The sequence below is a fragment of the Pantherophis guttatus genome, chromosome 4 (assembly GCF_059756535.1).
Source record: "Pantherophis guttatus breed Tessera chromosome 4, ASM5975653v1, whole genome shotgun sequence".
NCBI lineage: Eukaryota > Metazoa > Chordata > Lepidosauria > Squamata > Colubridae > Pantherophis > Pantherophis guttatus.
This window is the reverse complement of record NC_142066.1, coordinates 17065902-17081087: the sequence shown is the minus strand read 5'-3', so window position 1 is coordinate 17081087 and position 15186 is coordinate 17065902. Positions and strand designations below refer to the sequence as shown.

The following is a 15186-nucleotide window of genomic DNA, read 5'->3' as shown; positions in this document are numbered from 1 at the left end:
AAAGACATGGTGAAACAGAATCAAAATAAGGTGACCAAAAAAATATCAGAAGTGGCGTCTGGCCTGGCAGAATTTATTGGGAAAGTTGATTTTAAAGTTGAAGAATTCAAATCAGAAGTTAATGTTAAGATGAAAGACAATGATTATAAAATTGATGAAGTTGACAATAAAATGCAGAGAATGGAAGATGAGATTGTTATGATACAATTCCGGGCGATGGAATTTGCCATACGGCTTCGGGGAATTCGAGAGGAGGAGAGACAGGATTTGAGACAGGTTTGCTCTGAAGCCTTGGCTAAGATTTTACAAGCTAATCCTGATTTGGTATTTCATAAAATAGATAAAATTTACAGAGTGAACTCTTGGGTGGCCAGACAAAGACAATTGCCTAGAGATGTGGTCATATACTTTACTGAGAGAGAAATTAGAAATGATATCCTGCAAAAATCTTTTCACACTTCTGTACAAGTGGGGGGCTCACGACTTGAAATTTTTAAAGAATTACCTCCTAAAATGCTGAAAGCTAGAAAAGAATTTGGTTTTCTTGTTAAGGAATTGAGAAATTTACAGATACCCTTCCGGTGGGACGCACCAGCTGGGATAATTTTTAGATATAAGGGAGAAGGATATCGGTTGAATACCGTGGAGAAGGCACAACACTTTTACAGTACTATTCTTAAGGAAAGAACACCATCTCCACGTACATCTACAGTTTTGGAGATTAAGGAGAGTGAAGAGAGGCAATTGAAAGAACAGTCTAAGCAGGAATTAGAAAATGTGCAAGGTGCAGAAGGAGGTTTTCTGAGTGAGCCCTTGTTGGATTCTTCTCCAATTTTGGATTTGATTCAGTTGACAGAAGTTAAAGATCAACGTATAACTAGAGCCCAATCCAAGCTACTTAAACAAAAGCAACAACAACAACAGGAAAGACAAGACAAGAAGGCAGTTAAGAGTACCGTACAAGAGAGTGGAGCTATGGGAGGAGCGAGATCGAAGCTCTCGGATGAACTTCAAATATTTTGCTCTGTGCTCCAGAAAGAGGCTGATGACCTTTAAGTGTCTATCTTGGAATGTCAATGGGTTGAATTCAGCACAGAAAAGGAAGAAATTATTTACATATTTGAAACAATTTAATAATGATATAATATGTTTACAAGAAACGCATATCACAACTCAAGATCAAAAATATTTGATAAACTCAAAACTAGGAGCACATTATATATCTTCAACTTCGCAGAAAAAGAATGGTGTGGTTATTTATGTAAATAAAAAATTAACAGCGAAAGTTATAGAAGCAGATCAAGATGGTAGGTTTGTAGCAATTGAATTGCTCACAGCAAATGGTCAAATTCTTTTGATTGGAATTTATGCTCCCAACCAACAACAGGATTATTTTTATAAGATGTTACATACTAAAATATTGCAATGGGACTATAGATCTATTTTAATTATGGGAGACTGGAATGGAGTAATTGATTCTAAACTAGATAAAAAGAGCTTGGCAAAGTCTAGAATTAGAGTACCACAGACTTTTTTTGATATGAAAGAAGATATGGAATTAAAAGATGTTTGGAGAATACATAATCCAAATGAATTGGACTATACTTTTTTTTCGGATAGACATAGATCTTTTTCTAGGATTGATTTTATCCTGTTGTCAAATGATCTACTTGTTAAGACAAAAAGAACAAAGATTTGTCCAAGAACTCTGACTGACCATAGCCCTGTATGGATAGAAATTGAGATGGATAAGGTTGAGAGACGTTCTTGGAGATTAAATGAGAACTTGTTTAGATATGAAAAAAATACAATAGAACTTAAAAAGCATTTGAAAGAATTTTTTGAAATAAATTTGAATAAAGGTACCCCAATTGAAATTGTTTGGGATGCAAGTAAAGCTTATATGAGAGGGGTACTCATCTACATGAATTCTAAACATAGACTGCTCCGACAAAAGAAAAGATTTGAGTTGGAAATGGAAATAAAGAATAAAGAACAGTTACTTATTAAAAACCCAACAGATGAAAGAATACGAAGTGCTATAAAACTTTTGAAAGACCAATTTCAAATGCTTATGGCGGAACAAGTTGCAACAAGTTTACAATACGCGAAGCATAATACATTTTGCAACGCTAACAAACCGGGCAGATGGTTGGCTTACACATTGAGGAAAAAACAAAGTATACGGACTATTGATAGTATTGATATTGGAGGGAAAGAAATCTTTCAACAAAAACTAATTAAAGAAGCTTTTGTGGATTATTATACTAAACTATATGCCAAAGAAGAGGTGCAGAATGGACTTATAGAAAAATATTTAAAGGATAAGAGAGTTACAAAAATTACTGATCAACAAAAGGAAAGAATGAATTATCCTATAACAGAGGAGGAGATAACAGCAGCAATTAAACAGCTAAAAACAGCCAAAGCTCCTGGCACGGATGGTTTGACCGCAGTGTATTACAAAACTTTACAAGCTGAAATGGTGGGACAACTTAGAGATTTATTTTGCAATATTCAACAAGGGGGCAAAATACCCCCATCTTGGACAACTGCTTATATATCTTTGATACCAAAAGAACAAGTTGGTCCTAAAAAACCAGAGAACTATAGACCAATATCTCTTTTGAACACAGACTATAAAATTTATGCGAAGGTATTAGCCAACAGGTTGATGCCAGTAATCCAAAAGGTGATTCATGCGGACCAAGCGGGATTTATTGAGGGCAGATATATGAAGGACAATGTAAGGCAAGTAATAGACTTATTGGAATATCTTGACAAGAATAAACAGATTTCTGCAGTGCTGGTTTTTTTGGATGCGGAGAAGGCCTTTGATAGAGTGGATTGGAATTTTCTACTAAAGACTTTAAAAAAGATGGGCTTTGGGGACCAATTTATACAGGCGATCTCAGCAATTTATCAAGAGCAAAAAGCACAGATTATTATTAATGGAAGTTTGACGACAGAGTTTAAAATTGAAAAAGGAACAAGACAGGGATGTCCGTTGTCCCCACTTTTATTTATTTTAACATTGGAAGTCTTGTTAAATACAATACGGGACTCAAAAATTTTGAAAGGCATAATGATAAGGCAAGAGGATTATAGAATAAAGGCATTTGCAGATGATCTGGTGGTTACCCTATCACAACCAATGGAATCAACAATCCTGATGAACGACATTATACAAGACTATGGTAGAGTTTCAGGTTTTAGAGTGAATTCAAAAAAGACTAAAATGATAGTCAAAAATATGACACAAGATCGTAAACATGAGCTTGAAAGGAGGGCAGGTTTTGAAATTGTACCTAAGGTAAAATATCTTGGAGTTCAGGTTGCAGAATCAAACATGAAATTGTTTCAAAATAACTATGAGGTGTTGTGGCGAGAGGTTCAGAAAGACATGGAGACTTGGAAAAAGCTGCAACTGTCTTTACTTGGAAGAATAGCAGCAGTTAAGATGAACATTTTGCCAAGATTTCTGTTTTTGTTTCAAATGATTCCGGTGCTTAAAAGTGATAAACAACTGAAAGTTTGGCAAACTGGACTTAATAAGTTTGTCTGGAACGACAAAAAGCCGAGAGTGAAATTGAAAATTATGTAAGATGTTCCAGAAAGAGGTGGCCTTAAACTTCCAAACCTACAGTTATATTATGATGCAGCAGCTTTAACTTTAACAAGTGATTGGTTTGGAAGTAAAAAGGCTGGAATATTGAATGCAGAAAGTTTTGATCTTGAATTTGGATGGCATGCTTACCTATTTTATGATGACAAAGTTGATAAAGTATTTAAAAGTCATATACTTAGAGACTCTTTGATGAGAGTTTGGAAGAAGCACCGACTCAAATGGGATTATAAAATACCGCTATGGCTGGATCTTGGTCATACCTTGTGGAATACAAATATAATGTCACTCGGGGGGTTTTTATACAAAGAGGTTCTTTTTACAGATGCGGGTAGATGGCAGCTGAAGACCTTGCAGACACTGTTGGACGAAGGGATTAATTTAACTTGGTTACAATATAATCAATTACAACTGAGATGGAAAGAGGACCAAAAAACTGGTATTATGTTGCATGAGGAAGAATTGGTTAGACATATAAGACAGAAAGGTCCAATGCATATTAAAAGGCTTTATAATGTTTTGCTAGAAAGGGATTCAGAAACGGAATTAGTTAAAGATTGTATGATTAAGTGGGCACAAAATTTTGAGGAACCAGTGATGTTGGAAACATGGGAAAAAATTTGGGTTCAGAATGTTAAATTTACACAGTCGCAGAATCTGAGGGAAAATTTTTATAAAATGTTTTATAGATGGCATTTAGATCCTAAAAAGCTGTCATGTATGTACCCTAATGTTCAGCCAAAATGTTGGAGATGCGAATGTTTGGATGCTACGTATTATCATGTTTGGTGGACCTGTAGGAAAGTTAAGGCTTTTTGGATAAAAATATGGTGGGTCATGCAGAATGTTTTGAAGAAAAAAATTCAATTTTCTCCACAATTGTTTTTATTGGGTATAGTTAAGGGTTTTACACGGGGTGAAATAAAATTAATATTGTATATGATAACAGCAGCAAGATTGTTGATGGTAAATATTGGAAGAATGAAGCTTTGCCTACTATCGAGGAATGGACTTTGAAGATGGCCAGTTTTGCAGAGATGGCGAAGATTTCAGCATATTTAAAAGATTGTTCACAAGAGACTTATGAATGGGAATGGAAAAGGTGGATAGAATATGTTCAGAACAAATACCAAACTAGAAAGTACCAAATAGCTTTTATTTGAAAATAATGTATTAGAAATATCTTAATGTAAAGAGATAAAGAGGGAAGATAATATAGGGGGAGGGAGGGGTTCAGGTATATATATCAGTATTATTAGTTATGAGTACATAATAGGGAAGTCTGGGGGGGAGGGTTAGGGAGGGTTAGGGAGGATGGGAAGTTTGGGGAGGGAGGTGGGGGGGTGAAAAAAGGGGTGAAAATGTAATTGTAAAACTTTTGCAATAAAAAAAAAAAAAAAAGATATTCCAATAAGTCTATTACTTGCCTTACATTGTCCTTCATATATCTGCCCTCAATAAATCCCGCTTGGTCCGCATGAATCACCTTTTGGATTACTGGCATCAACCTGTTGGCTAATACCTTCGCATAAATTTTATAGTCTGTGTTCAAAAGAGATATTGGTCTGTAGTTCTCTGGTTTTTTAGGACCAACTTGTTCTTTTGGTATCAAAGATATATAAGCAGTTGTCCAGGATGGGGGTATTTTACCCCCTTGTTGAATATTGCAAAATAAATCTCTAAGTTGTCCCACCATTTCAGCTTGTAAAGTTTTGTAATACACTGCAGTCAAACCATCCGTGCCAGGAGCTTTGGCTGTTTTTAGCTGTTTAATTGCTGCTGTTATCTCCTCCTCTGTTATAGGATAATTCATTCTTTCCTTTTGTTGATCAGTAATTTTTGTAACTCTCTTATCCTTTAAATATTTTTCTATAAGTCCATTCTGCACCTCTTCTTTGGCATATAATTTAGTATAATAATCCACAAAAGCTTCTTTAATTAGTTTTTGTTGAAAGATTTCTTTCCCTCCAATATCAATACTATCAATAGTCCGTATACTTTGTTTTTTCCTCAATGTGTAAGCCAACCATCTGCCCGGTTTGTTAGCGTTGTAAAATGTATTATGCTTCGCATATTGTAAACTTGTTGCAACTTGTTCCGCCATAAGCATTTGAAATTGGTCTTTCAAAAGTTTTATAGCACTTCGTATTCTTTCATCTGTTGGATTTTTAATAAGTAACTGTTCTTTATTCTTTATTTCCATTTCCAACTCAGATCTTTTCTTTTGTCGGAGCAGTCTATGTTTAGAGTTCATGTAGATGAGTACCCCTCTCATATAAGCTTTACTTGCATCCCAAACAATTTCAATTGGGGTACCTTTATTCAAATTTATTTCAAAAAATTCTTTCAAGTGCTTTTTAAGTTCTATTGTATTTTTTTCATATCTAAACAAGTTCTCATTTAATCTCCAAGAACGTCTCTCAACCTTATCCATCTCAATTTCTATCCATACAGGGCTATGGTCAGTCAGAGTTCTTGGAAAAATCTTTATTCTTTTTGTCTTAACAAGTAGATCATTTGACAACAGGATAAAATCAATCCTAGAAAAAGATCTATGTCTATCCGAAAAAAAAGTATAGTCCAATTCATTTGGATTATGTATTCTCCAAACATCTTTTAATTCCATATCTTCTTTCATATCAAAAAAAAGTCTGTGGTAATCTAATTCTAGACTTTGCCAAGCTCTTTTTATCTAGTTTAGAATCAATTACTCCATTCCAGTCTCCCATAATTAAAATAGATCTATAGTCCCATTGCAATATTTTAGTATGTAACATCTTGTAAAAATAATCCTGTTGTTGGTTGGGAGCATAAATTCCAATCAAAAGAATTTGACCATTTGCTGTGAGCAATTCAATTGCTACAAACCTACCATCTTGATCTGCTTCTATAACTTTCGCTGTTAATTTTTTATTTACATAAATAACCACACCATTCTTTTTCTGCGAAGTTGAAGATATATAATGTGCTCCTAGTTTTGAATTTATCAAATATTTTTGATCTTGAGTTGTGATATGCGTTTCTTGTAAACATATTATATCATTATTAAATTGTTTCAAATATGTAAATAATTTCTTCCTTTTCTGTGCTGAATTCAACCCATTGACATTCCAAGATAGACACTTAAAGGTCATCAGCCTCTTTCTGGAGCACAGAGCAAAATGTTTGAAGTTCATCCGAGAGCTTCGATCTCGCTCCTCCCATAGCTCCACTCTCTTGTACGATACTCTTAACTGCCTTCTTGTCTTGTCTTTCCTGTTGTTGTTGTTGCTTTTGTTTAAGTAGCTTGGATTGGGCTCTAGTTATACGTTGATCTTTAACTTCTGTCAACTGAATCAAATCCAAAATTGGAGAAGAATCCAACAAGGGCTCACTCAGAAAACCTCCTTCTGCACCTTGCACTACTTCTAATTCCTGCTTGGACTGTTCTTGCAATTGCCTCTCTTCACTCTCTTTAATCTCCAAAACTGTGGATGTACGTGGAGATGGTGTTCTTTCCTTAAGAATAGTAGTGTAAAAATGTTGTGCCTTCTCCACGGTATTCAACCGATACCCTTCTCGCTTATATCTAAAAATTAACCCAGCTGGTGTGTCCCACCGGAAGGGTATCTGTAAATTTCTCAGTTCCTTAACAAGAAAACCAAATTCTTTTCTGGCTTTCAGCATTTTAGGAGGTAATTCTTTAAAGATTTGAAGTCGTGAACCCCCCACTTGTACAGAAGTATAAAAAGATTTTTGCAGGATATCATTTCTAATTCCTCTTTCTGTAAAGTATATGACCACATCTCTAGGCAGTTGTCTTTGTCTGGCCACCCAAGAGTTCACTCTATAGGTTTTATCTATTTTGTGAAATACCACATCAGGATTAACTTGTAGAATCTTGGCCAAGGCTTCAGAACAAACTTGTCTCAAATCCTGTCTCTCCTCCTCTCGAATTCCCCGAAGCCGTATGGCGAATTCCATCGCCCGGAATTGTATCATAACAATCTCATCATCAATTCTCTGCATTTTATTATCAACTTCATCAATTTTATAATCATTGTCTTTCATCTTGACATTAACTTCTGATTTGAATTCTTCAACTTTATAATCAACTTTCCCAATAAATTCTGCCAGGCCAGACGCCACTTCTGATATTTTTTTGGTCACCTTATTTTGATTCTGTTTCACCATGTCTTTGACTTCATTAATTTCCTGCATAAGTTCCTGATGTGATTTTTGAAATTTATCATCTATCTCCTGTTGACATTTTTGAAATTTGTCATCCAGAGTTTTAGAAATAAATTCTTTTAAATCTCCCACATCAAATTCTTTTTTCTGAGTTTGTGGCTGTTGAGCAGGGGGAAGTTGCGTTTGCTGTTTGTGTGTGTGGGATCCCCCCCCTAATGCCTTCCCTTCCTGCTTCTTTGAAGCCATCCTGGCTCGTGATCTAGTTTTTCTAAAGAGGGAAGTTCCTTTTCCTTTCCCTCCTGCACAAAGACTTCTAAAAAAGTCCCCCAGATTTGATCAAACAAGGGTTAAAATAAAGCAGAGTCCAATATTGAAAAGGGAAAAAAATTTCCCAGTTATTTCTCTTATAACAAGCAAGGCAGCTTAGTAGCAACTTGGAAACTTTGTAGCAAAACAAAATAACTTCACCAATCCACACTCGCTGGCTCGTTAACTCTGAAGCTAGGCGCCATGTTTTTTCAAAGCACTTTCACTCATTCGCATTTTCTCAGATTGAAAAGTCAACAAAGTGCTAATACTTGCGTTTCCAAATTTCAGGATTCAGGTAGTTTCGCTGTTTATTAAAGCTGGTTCTTTCGCTTTAAGTTTCCTGCAGCCGGCTTGTTCTGCAGGAGCAGAATCGTCCCACGCCGCCCGGAGTCTCAGCAGGTTGGAAGGGAGCCGCGCCTGTTTCCTCCCCAGAAACGATTCCCTGGGGGGTTACAGGGGCTCGACCTGTGCCCTGCTATCTCTCCTCCAACAATCCTCAGGATTTTGAAGTTTTCGAGCCGCTTCTCGATTGCGAAGCGGCTCTACAGGCGGCGGGGCTGGCGGAGCTTCAAAGAGCGCCGCCGTCGCCGAAGACAAGGAAACCGGAAGTGATTTTTTTAACTGTCTATCTTTCTCTTCAAATCTTTCTTCAATTTTTATCCATTTCTCTGTATTTAATTCAACCAATTTAATTTAATATCTGATAAAGCATTCTTTTGTTGTGTTATATTTTTTATCTTGTTCTTCCATTCTTCCCATTTATACATCTGATTTTCTTTTAATTTACTAATCCATTCTTTCAATTTAATCTTAGGTAATTTCTCTATTTCCACCACTGGTGTTAAAGGAGAAATTCCTAGCACTAATTGGTATCTCCATTTATTCCATAGTTCTAGCAATTTTTTTTAAAAAAGGGTTTTGAATCATCTTAGCAATTTTTAAAACCAATACGTTTCTATAGGTTCACCTATTTCCCTTAATTGTTTCAACTCTACTATTTTTAATTTATATTTTCCTCCATTTCTTCTTTACTATGGTTATATAACATCATTTCTGATTTTTTCCAGTTTATTTGTAATCCATTATATTATCAAAATTTGTTCAGGTGTAAATATATCCTCCGTATAATAACTACGCAATTTTGAAATGTTAATAATGTATCATCTGCAAATAAATTTATTTTAGTTTTTTATGTACACCAATTCCTTCAATCAATAAATCTTCCCTAATTGCATTTGCCAAAACCTCCATCAATAATGCAAATAAAACTGGGAATAAAGGGCAACCCTGTCTCATTCCCGGCTTAAGGTTAATGTCTCTGCAATACCATCATTTATAATTATTCTTGCTTTATTCTTTGAATTATTCTCTGATTTTTTTTCCAAAACCTAACTTTTCTATAAATATCTTCAACGTAGGCCATTCCACACAATCAAACACCGTAAATACATCTAATGCAAATAAACCTGCCTTTAATTTTTGAATCTTTATATAGTAACCTACATTTAATGCCCTTCTTACTACATTTGTTGGCCTCTTATAAATCCACACTGGTCATTTTTAATATAATTCTCTATAAATATATTCAGACTATTTGCCAATGTTGCTGTAAAAATCTTAGCGTCCTGATTAATAAGGGATATTAGTCTATACGATCCTGGGTTTGTATGATCTTTATCTGGTTTTGCTATCAGTATTATCAAAGATTGCTTCCAGGAATGTGGAATATTTTCCACATCCTTTATTTTATTAAATATTATATATTTAATATTTATATATTCATCTTTGGCACCAATAGTCTTTTAACATTTTTATAATATTCTACACCTAGTCCATCTAACCATGGTGTCTTACCTATTTTCAATGTATTAATAACTTCCAATATCTACTTTTCTTCTATTTGTGATTCCATTATTTCTTTATCGTATTCTTGAATTTTACAATTTAGATTCTTAATTTTTTTTTTCATACTTCAGTGAGCTACCTGGTGATAAAACCAATCAGTTCATTTTAACGTTAAGCAACAGTAGATTTGAATTATTCCTTCTTATGTTTCCTTGAAATATTATAAACAGCATTTTTCCAGAAACCTTTGTCACTACTTTTTGGAAATAAAGGTAATTTTTCATTGATAATTTTTCCATGGCTTTTACTAGTTTTTACTTCCTATTCCACCCAAATGATTGATTGATTGATTGATTCTGGAATGTATATGGTTGCCTATCTCATATAATAAACCTCAGTAGCTTACCAAAATCTTTAGAAACACAAATCACCCCTGCCATCAGGTACCAGATAAATCAGGCTCCTGAGTCAACCTACATTCTAGTCTAATTCCTCTAATACTTTAGAGGAACAATAAGGTTTTCCAAACCTGCTACAAGGATAAAAGGGTAGGAAACTCACATACATGGAAAAGTATTGGAAAAGACTGGACAGTACAGACCAGATACAACTCTGAACTCCCAGAGGCAACATTTAGCACAAAACTCTGTAGCATGCCCATCTATCAGACTTATTGGGAAAGACAGACACCATTGAAGAAGGGTGATCTCACCTATAATTTGGCCCTATGACATTCAGGGATTTAATGGTGATAACCAGAAAATGGAATTGCAGAGACTAAGCAACTTGGAGCCATGTCCATTAAGTGTATGTCCACTGCAATGCAAACCAGTTACACTTTTGAAATGGTCTTCAAGGGCAGCACCATATGAAGGTCATTCTAGTAATCAAACTGAGATCTACTTAAGTCTACAGATGTCTGTAAAATTGAAATATACTGAAAATGAAATGATGAGATAATGTTTCTATGAATGGTTTCTTTTTCAGACTTGGATGACTGTTTCCCTTGTCCAGAGGATCAATATCCAAACAAGGATAAGGATACTTGCCTTCCAAAACGTATAATTTACTTAACTTATGAAGAACCTTTGGGGATTTCTTTGGCAGTTATTGCAGTCTCCTTTTCTGTCATCTCAGCTGTGGTGCTCAGGATATTCATTAAACATCAGGACACACCTATTGTGAAAGCCAATAATAGGAACCTCACTTATAGCCTTCTTGCTGCTCTCCTGCTCTCTTTCCTTTGCACTTTGCTCTTCATTGGGCAACCTGACCAAGTCAAATGTCTCTTGCAACAAACTGCTTTTGGCATCATCTTCTCTGTAGCCCTTTCTTGTATATTGGGGAAAACAATCATAGTGGTCCTTGCTTTCATGGCCACCAAACCTGGATCCAAAATGAGAAAATGGGTGGGAAAAGGGCTGACTATCTCTATTGTCCTATCTTGCTCCTTGACACAATTCTGCATTTGTGTGGTGTGGCTCACAATTTTTCCTCCATTCCCAGATTCTGACAGGAACTCCATGGCTGAAGAAATTATCCAGCAATGTAATGAAGGTTCAACCACTATGTTTTATATAGTCCTTGGCTTTTTGGGATTCTTGACTGCTGTCAGTTTCACCGTGGCTTTCCTAGCTAGGAATTTGCCTGACAGCTTTAATGAAGCCAAATTTATCACTTTCAGCATGTTGGTCTTTTGTAGTGTTTGGGTATCATTTGTTCCCACCTATTTGAGTACCAAGGGAAAATACATGGTGGCTGTGGAGATCTTCTCCATTTTGGCTTCAGCAGCTGGATTACTGGGCTGCATATTTTCCCCCAAATGCTATATCATTGTTCTGAGACCTAATCTGAATAAGAAGGAGCAACTAATGAAAAAATGAAAATGATTTTAACACCGTACCCTTTGAAAGAAATCTAATTAGTTGCTTTCAGCATATAGGTCCCACCCACCCCCAATTTGAAGTACGGTCTTTTTCCTTCTATCACTACATCAGTAGGACATAGAAAGCAATTCTTCTGATAAGTTTACTTCACAATCTAAAAAAAAGTCCCCTAATCACTTTTTAATTGTTAGATAATTGTTGATTGTTAGATAATGATTCTCAGCCCTAATCAGAGTAGTAGGCAATAGCTTTTTTAACAGATGAACAGAGTTGGAAGGGATGTTGTAGGTCATCTAGTCCAACTCCCTGCCCACGCAGGAGACCCAACAACATTTTTGACCGATGGCAGTCTCTTCTTGAAAGCTTCCAGTGTTGAAGCTCTCACAACTTCTGAAGGCAAGCTGTTCCATTGGTTAATTGCTCTCACAGTCAGAAAGTGTTTCCTTATTTCCAGCTTCAATCTCTCCTTGTTCAGTTTCTATACATTGTTTCATGGACTTCTGGTGCCTTGGAAAATAAGTTGATCCCCTCCTGTCTGTGGCAACCACTCAAATATTGGAACACTGCTATCATGTCTCTCCTGGTCCTTCTCTTCACTAGACTAGTCATGCCCATTACCTGAAATCATTCATCGTACATTTTAACTTCCAGTCCCCTAATCATCTTGGTTGCTCTTCTCTGCACTCTTTCTAGAGTCTCAAAAACTTTTTTATAGTGTGGTGACAAAAACTGGATGCAGTATTCTAAGTGTGGTCCTACTAAGACTTTATAGAGTGGTTTTACTACGTCGCTTGATCTTGATTATGATCCCTCTGTTAATACAATTTAGAATTTTTGGCTCCCACCACACACTGTTGCTTCATATTTAATTGGTTGCCCACTAAGACCCCAAGATCCCTCTCACATTACTGCCAGTTACACCCAGTCTATATGTCTACTTTTGGTTTTTCTTGCCTTTTCTCTACATTGAATTTCATTTCAATCAAGAAGATATAATCTGCTTGAATGTAAAAATCAATGGATTTAAATCCTGCATTCCAAGAGCTTCACAACATCCCTATCAAAAGAAAGAAAATGTCTATTTTATATCACTCATAAAACTAAAAAGCATCCCTGGTATGTGTGTGAAGGCAAAGGTTTGTCATCTTTTTGGGTGTTTTGATATGCTGTTAATACAAAATTAGGGATATTATGTGTCTTATTTGCCACTTAAAGCATCTTAATATTTCCCCTAATCCTTTTTTAAGGTAGAGGAAAATCCAAATTAAAATCCTTTTCCACAATTTTGAAAGTTTGAGAGTCACTTTGGTATAGCAGGTAAGGTGTTGGGTCAAAAACAGGGGGACAATGTGTTCTTGTCCTCCTTTAGTCATGAAAGCCTAAAAGAAATGTTGTTGTGGAACAGAGGAGATATGTTTGAAGAAGATGGCATTGGAGAACTGCTTCTCAGCTTCCCTGAGTAATTAATCGTATTCATAATGACTACTGTCCAGTGGTGAGTTGCCCCCGGTTCTCACCAGTTCTATAGTACCGGTAGTAAAACTGGCAGGAGGCTCCGCCCACCGACCCCACCGTCACCAAAACACTTGTCCTGTGCATGCGCAGAAGAGCGAAACGCGCACGCAAACCAATAGTAAAGATAAGTAGAACCCACCCTGCTACTGCCCAACCTTTGTCTTCTTATTTAATTATGTCACTATTATTCCTGTGCCTTGGATGAGATCTAATTCTGCCCTACTTAGATTAATGCATAAGGGGAGCACTGATTATTTTGGGTTAAGCTTGAAGGTGAAGGCAATTATTGTAGACATCCAGTTCATTGTTTCATTCAGCTGGATGTATCTTTTTAAAAATGCATTTGAGATTTGGTGTGATCTGCAATGATATATTGTCCTGGAATCTATTAGGTTCATCTCAGCTGAGTGTGTTCCTGGATGGGTTCACAATATTGGGGCAAGAGGGGGAAGGAGGATCCTGTGGAATCCTACCATTATGGATATCATTATTTAATTTATGATGAGAACATGGCATTAGAGCAGTAAACATATACAGTCAAGCCAAGTAACTAGATACAAAACATATATGGGGTATCACAGCGGCTTCATAATTGGATGTCCAATTCAGCTATCGAGGCAATCAACTCTGCCGTTGCTTTGTGCAGGTCTTCTAGGAATTAGAAAATGCACATTGTGGGTAATCTTACACAATATGTTTAATAGGTTGCATTAAAGTTTGCAATACCTTACATCTTCTAGTATCACTCCTATTCTGGTGAATAGATATCTATAGTTTTTACTGAATGAGATGAGTTCTGCATTGTAAGTTCATTGTCTGCTCCTGGCAAAATCCTGATGTAATTGAGATTCCAGGGACAGGATGGTATGGTGGTATATATGTTAATAATAGACAACCTATTAAGACAATTACAAGCATTACATATTTAAAGGACATGCCAAAGAAATAGAACTAAAGATCAGTATGTGCAAAGGGAATCTTAGCAAAGTGTAGGTAAATAGAGGAAAAAGACTTTTACAGTAGATATTCCTCAGGAAAGGGAAGGCAGGGCATAAGAAAGAGATTCAGAATACCTTTTCCTCAATTATGCCAGAAATAAGTTAGAATAGCTTTGCCAGATTTTAAAGGTTTTTTACCATTTACTTCACTAAAAATAAATGCCATTCTAAAAAAACCAAGGTATTCCAATTTTTCAACCTGCTAAGTTTGAAAGCATGGCAGAATGCAATAGTACAGCTATATATGTCATCATCTTCTCTGCTTCTCCAGAGAAGCCGAAGAACTTATCTCAACAGAATATCAGAATCCATCTCTTATCAGCCAGACAAGGTACAAAAGAAATCAGCCAATCAACGTCTTGAACACATACAGCCCCAATCTCAGGATATTTTGTCCCATTTGGAGAGCCAAACTGACACATGGTACTCTCTCCTGAAAAAGAATGGGGTCATCAATTTAAATGAGCCTTCCCCCAAGTTGCCACTAGCTGCACCTTCTCAGAAAATTTACACCAACCTCAGATTCAGGGGTGAAATGCTACCAGTTCAGACCGGTTCAGGTGAACCAGTAGTGGAGATTGGGGCTGGTTCGCTGAACTGGTAGCAATGGCTGAGGGAGCCTGAGTGGGCAGCAGACTAATGCTACTGTTAAAGGTAGTATTTATTTATTTATTTATTTATTTATTTATTTATTTATTTATTTATTTATTTATTATATTTCTATACTGCCTTTCTCCCGTAGGACTCAAGGCGGTGTACAGTCAAGAAAAATATAGACACACAAACATCATAAAATTACCTTTTCCTCAATTATGCCAGAAATAAGTTAATATTTAGA

The 15186-nt window shown here is 36.0% G+C and overlaps 1 pseudogene; it reads left to right on the top strand.

Annotated features, from left to right (window-relative positions):
• Positions 1-10908: 10908 nt before the first annotated feature.
• On the top strand, positions 10909-11835 carry LOC148113793 (vomeronasal type-2 receptor 26-like; annotated as a pseudogene).
• The last annotated feature ends 3351 nt before the right edge of the window (positions 11836-15186 follow it).